Source organism: Cyprinus carpio, chromosome A9 (assembly GCF_018340385.1).
Source record: "Cyprinus carpio isolate SPL01 chromosome A9, ASM1834038v1, whole genome shotgun sequence".
NCBI lineage: Eukaryota > Metazoa > Chordata > Actinopteri > Cypriniformes > Cyprinidae > Cyprinus > Cyprinus carpio.
Window position 1 is genome coordinate 16,242,825 of NC_056580.1, and position 6,612 is coordinate 16,249,436.

Here is a 6,612-nt window from a genome sequence, read left to right on the forward strand (position 1 = left end):
TTTATTCCTGTGATGACCAAAAGCAGAATTTTCAGTCTTCAGTGTCACATGATCCTTCAGAAATCATTTGCTAATATGCTGATTTTGGTGCGTCAAAATTTTTTTTCTCATTATTATTAATGCTGAAGACTTTATTATTAATGCTAATATTTTTGTGGAAACCATGATCATTTTTCAGGATTCTTTCATGAATAGAATGTTCAACAGCATTTATTTATATGTATTTATTTTATTAATTTTTTTTGTAAAATTATAAAAATCGTTTACCGGTTATACGCACTTCTTTTTTTTTTGAACTGGTGCAGTTTTACACTGGTACTGTGGTCATGTTGTGGCCATTTTGCTGTTAAAAAAAGCTGTACCAGTTCCATATCCTATCACTGTACTTCAACAAAAATACAACAAAAGCACTCCATATCCATATCATCTTCTCGTGACAGAGACAGGAAAGCAAAATGCAGATGAGAAAAGGTCAATTTGGTGAGATTGCATCACATTGGCTTTTGTGTATGAATTGTCCGTCAACTCGCACAGACATGGAGAGTCGATTATCAGATAAAAGCATTTGCCCAAACACAGGGTTCAGGCATGTAATAAAGAGAGGTGGGCGTGGAAAAGAGAAAAAGAGGAAAAACACCAACCCACCATGGATATTTATCATACCCAGGAGACAATCACAAAATAAACACAGACGGCTAGTGTGCACCACACCGTCATCACGGCTTCAACGTCATTTGATGTTGACAACGCTCTAAACTGCTCAACTTACAGAAAATCCCAAGCTGACTTATCTAGAGCATGACTGAGACGATTTTTAAGTCAGGTTATATTCCTCCCGTATCACTATTTCAACAAAACTAGCTAACGTACTTTAGAGACAAGTATGCATACCAGCAGTTTCCCTTGCAAGGCCTAACATAAGCATGGACACAGTAATACAGAAAGGAAGTCATCGGGCTCATGTGACTCCTTAAGGTGGGGTTTTGGAGTTAATGTGTGACCAATACGCATAGGTAACTCTATCAAAAAGGTGCACAAAATGGGCTGGAAAGATTGATTCGGTTTACCATAGCATTTAAGACACAATCAAACCATCTCGAGCGTTTCAAGCAAAAACAATGCAATCAGCCATTGGTGGCCTCTTCTGTCTCAGTGATTGATTCCTAAGCAAGTCTGTGGCAGGTAGAGTTTCTGTTTCCCTTTTCGTCTTCTTAAAGACTTTCTGTGCGCTGATGTCATCTAAGTGTTAATCGAGCATTAGAAACTACCAGACGGAGACGCAGTCGGATGGGTCACTTGCACTTTTAAACACACATATACTGGCACACACCCTGTGAGACCTTTGGACTTTTAGAAAGCATAGACAGCTGTGAGATTACGGAATACTGAGAGAGAGAAAAGAGAGCCCACTCTACTGAGAAGAATTCCTAAACATGCTTCCTATCTGAGTAAGTGGAACGGAGGAGTTTGCTAGCACCAGTGCAGACGTGTAGGGAAATGGGGGGCAATCATTTGTCCACACTTCTCTCTCTCTCAATAGCACAATAATTTAACTGTACTTTAATCAGTATTATATACTATACTGTACATACAGTGGTTCCAAGAGAGGTAGTAACTTTATTTTTGCAATGACTTTTAACCAGCTGTTCACAAGTGATTTCTAGAGGATGTGTGATGTCATTTTTCCCTCGAGTTCTATACCTTATATATATTCATTTTTATTTCATTTATTCATTATTCATATTCATTTATTCATTTTAAGTTAAGCTAATAATGTTATTTTATTATGATTTTATTCTAGTATTAATTATAGGCTCTAAATTTATATTTTCAGTTTTAATTTTAATATTAGTTTAAGTTTTAGTGATTTTGTTATGTGCTTTCTTTTTTATATTTTTATTTAACTTTGTTTTTATTTTAGTAATTTTAGTATGTCAACAAACTTTTTTTTTTTCAGACAACATATATAATTTTTTTGTTTTCAATATTTCTAATAAGTAATAATTCTATTTTATTTCAGAAAATGATTTGTATTGGTTGTATTTCTTTAGTATTTAGGATAAGTTAAACAATAACAACACTAATATGGCAAAAGTCTTTACGTCATTCACAGAATCATGGAAGCCCAAATCAGTCATTCAGATTTACAGCTGTAGGTTCAGTGCTTTACACAAAACAGGACAAAAAACAAACATCGCCTTATATTGGACTCGTTTTAATTTGGTTATGATTCCAAACATCACAAATATGCAAAACAACTTCTGAACACTGACCTAGAGATAGCGTTCTAGTGTGCACTAGCAGTTCACAAAACAGAGTATCAGTGTGGCAAGGTGCTCCTCTCTGTTTCTGTCTTTGTCTCGTCGAGGCGTGGAGTGATTAAGCTTGCGTTAGGAGTCATTATCTGAGTGTTTGCACAGCTCCGTCTGTCCTGAATGGGCCCAGTGGGTAAACACAAACGTAATACAGGATACACTTGCACAAGAGACTCAGGCCTTTTCATAGATCAAACACACAGACGCGCACACATCACCAGTGCCATCTTCCCGGTATTTTTAAACAAACATAAATTAACGTTTTGTTGATCTGTTAAGCCATTGTTCTGGCTGCCTTACCAGTTTTAACTATCACATTTTCTATTCAATTTAGGGTGGAAACCATGACATTGCTCAGGTCTCATTAAATGATTAAAAGCTTAATTTCCACACAATGATATGAATGATGACACCTGACACAAAACCATAGAAATAAGATGTAGATAGATAGATAGATAGATAGATAGATAGATAGATAGATAGATAGATAGATAGCTAGCTAGATAGATAGATAGAGCAGTTTTTTTCCACACAGATGACTGTCAGTGGCCCCTGGTGATAAAGGGGCTGGGGCCTGAAAGTTGTGGGCGTGTCATTGCGGGTGGAGTATTTTCACTCACCAGAACCTCTACGGAGTGAGTAATTACTGGCTCCGCAGCCAACCGAGGGAACACACGCTCTGCCACACAGAAAAATACGTTCTCAGCAAATTAGTGGAAGAGTCTGGCGTGGAATGGGGATTTTATACATGTTAAAGTGCGTGAAAGGACTTCCAATGGACAGCTGGGAAACACACTGAAGGGAATGGCAGGAAGCACCTGAACCCTGTTGCTCTGAGCACTAATTTTTCGAAAGGCTGAAATGTATTTATTTTTATTATTCACCCTTATTATATTTTAAGAAGGAATTTATTTTTGGATTTTCGTCAGATTTCGTTTTCCTCATAGTTTTCTTCTCAATTTTTCGGCCGTCTTTTTGTTGTTGTGAATGCGCCGGATTGCATTCATCGGATGCATTCACCTGCCATGTGGAATTAAAAGCAGATCAGAAAGAAAACCGACGCTTAAAATGTTACTTTGTTACAAAGTATCTGCGGGAAAATGAACTTTCGACCTTAACACGGTTTTACTTGGTGAATGATTGACCATTTTAGTCCACGGATGCGCGTGCTTTTCCATGGTACGTTCTGACGCTCAAAATTCTATGTTTTATGATTTTTCTGTAGAGGATTATTAAGCTGTTGTTTGATTTAACTGTAGGTCGTTCTCTTACTCTTTCAGCCCGTGTTAAGGATCGTGGTCTGTATGAAATGCACTCACACAGTTGGAAGAAGTGTGTGCTCGGGATCTGGAATGAAACTCACTGTGATTTACAACCTTGTGGACTGTGGACATGCTGCTGGAGCATTAAGGTTTCCTTTTGGGATTTCTTCTTTCCGAAACGCAGCAATAAATTAAAAAAAAGAAAGGAAGGAAGGGGGGAAAACCTGAGCCGAGAAAATACTCAAGAATTGAAATTCATAATTTTTCAGTATGAGGGAACCTGCAGATAAGCATCATTTCACCATGGAGACCTCAGGAATGCACTGGTCGGATTTTGGCTGCACGTTCTGCTGCTGTTGCAACTGTCTGGACTTGGCGACGCTGCCTCTAAGGATATAGTGTGTGAGCCAATCACTGTACCGATGTGCAAAGGGATCGGATACAATCACACTTACATGCCGCAACCAGTTCAATCATGACACCCAGGATGACAGTCGGCTTGGAAGTGCATCAGTTTTGGCCACTTGTCCGGATCCGTTGCTCCCCCAGACTTGCTTTCTCTTCCTGTGCAGTTCATGTACACCCCCATCTGTCTCCAGGACTACAAAAAACCTCTGCCACCTTGCAGGTCCGTGTGCGGAGAGGGCTAAGAGGGGTTGCTCCCCCCTCATGATCCAGTATGGGTTTGAGGGCCGGAGCGGATGAGTTGCGAGCAGCTGCCCATGCTGGGTGACACCGATCGGCTTTGTATGGACAGGAACAGCAGTGAGACCACAACTCTGTCACCTCCTTTCCCCAAACCCACTCCCAAGGGAACGCCACGACATCGAGCCACTGCAAAAATCTGCTCCGCCGCAGAATGTGTGAGCGTGAGTGCCGTTGTCGAAACCCCCTAGTGACAATTCAAAAGGATGCACATCCTCTCCATAACCGGGTACATACTGGCTCTCTACCCAATTGTGCTTTGCCTTGCCACCAACCCTACTTTCCCTGGATGAGCGTACCATTTACAACCTTCTGGATTGGCCTGTGGTCCTAGCGCGTGGCTGTGCTTTGTCCTCGACACTCACCACGTGGCCACTTTCCTCATCGACATGGAGCGTTTCCAATATCCAGAACGGGCCGATTATCTTCCTGGCTGCTTGTTATATATGTTTGTGGTCGCTGGGTACATTGGTGCGACTACTGCGTTGCGGGCCGAATGAAGCGGGTAGCTTGCGAGGGCTACGGTGCCAAACCAACAACAACATCCTCTATGACACCCACAGGTCCAGCCCTTGCACGCTAGTTTTCCTGTCATATATTTCTTTGGAATGGCCAGCTCCATCTGTGTGGGGTGGTGCTTTCCTTCACCTGGTTCCTGGCAGCAGGAATGAAATGGGGGGGAACGAGCGGCCATTGCGGGTTACTCGCAGTACGTTCCCCTTCCACCTTGCTGCTTAGGCTCGTCCCTAGTGTCAAGTCACATCGCTGTCCTGGCTTTGAGTTCGGTGGATGGAGACCCCGTGGCTGGGATCTGTTATGTCGGAAACCAGAGTTTGGAGAGCCTACGTGGCTTCGTATTGGCACCGCTGGTCGTCTACCTCTTCACTGGCTCCCTCTTCCTTCTCGGCCGGATTTGTTTCACTCTTCCGGATCCGTGAGAGTCATTAAACAGGGCGAGGGGGCACCAAGACAGACCAAGCTGGAGAAGTTAATGATTCCGGATTGGACTCTTCACTGTCCTGTACACCGTGCCCCGCAACTATTGTGGTGGCTTGCTAGTGGTATGAGCAACATTACAGGCCAGGTTGGGAGCGGGCCTTGGCCTGTTTCTGCCCGTCGGAGCGCCAGCGGCTCGGCATGGGGCCGGGACTATGCCGTCTTCATGCTGAAATACTTCATGTGTCTTGTAGTAGTAGGCATTACCTCAGGGGTTTGGATTTGGTCTGGGTAAGACTCTGGAGTCCTGGAGACGCTTTGTGGCACAGGTACCTCCCCTGTAGGACCGGAAGCCACCTGTATCAGGCTCATCCATGTACAGTGAGGCGAGTACCTCTCTCACAGGCCCGAGTCTGGAAACAGTACCCACTGGGACCTAATCACAAATCAAGCACCCTCATCACACGTCTGAAACATTTGGCCCAGGAAAGCCATGGTCGGTATAAACCATTACAAACTGTCAAACGACGTGATGCATGAAGTGTGGATAAACATGACTCTGAATGAGCCAGGTGTACTGTTCGACCTGATTGGAAGGAACAAATTTATTATGACAGGATTTTTACAGGGCTATTGGTTGTTTAATTGTATTAAAAAACTTCTCTATTCCACTGATCTAATTTACAGAGCAGTGAACATGTTGATACTTTGTATAGGAAAAGATCATTTGTCTGCCTTTAAAAATTGTTTTGCAAGCAGCATTTGTGTTTGTTTTTCTGGACCACGAATGATGGAAAAGAAAAAAAGCTCTAAGATGGTTAATACTTGATATGAGTCAAGATAATTGAGGGGTTTGTGGAGATATTTTATTTATTTGTGTGTTCTTGTAAATATGCTATTCAAAAACCTTGGTGATTCTCTCAGATAACAGTCGCTTGGAAGTGTTTGTGAACTTTATCAGTTTTTATAGGATCATTTTAAGTACAGTCTCCAGTCTTCTAATTACAAATGTGTTTACGGTTAGGAGGTGCTTTCATGCGTTCTCTGTAAAAAAAAAAATTATACTGTGGCAAGTGGAGGAAGAAAAGGGGGGGGGGCCCCCCCAAGGTTTTCTAGTGAAGAAGCAGTTCAGTCACCTAAAAAGTTGTTGCAGGCAGCGCTGCACAGGTTAATTGCTCACCGAATGTCTCTCAGTGTCCTTCAACAGCCACTTATCAAAAAGCTATCTACCCACTGGTAATAGATTGTTTGTTCGCATCTAACTGGGCAGTGTTAAATGATAGTGATAGGAGTTGGTCTGAAGAGTCTGTAGGTCTATTGTGCGAGCTTGACTTCCCTCTTGTGGTCCAGTGGTTCAGTATTCATGAGTTCAGGTGTTAACCAGCAGCCATACT

General features: G+C 42.3%; 1 pseudogene; it reads left to right on the forward strand.

Moving 5' to 3' along the window:
• Positions 1-3,726: 3,726 nt before the first annotated feature.
• On the forward strand, positions 3,727-5,690 carry LOC122146239 (annotated as a pseudogene).
• Positions 5,691-6,612: the final 922 nt, after the last annotated feature.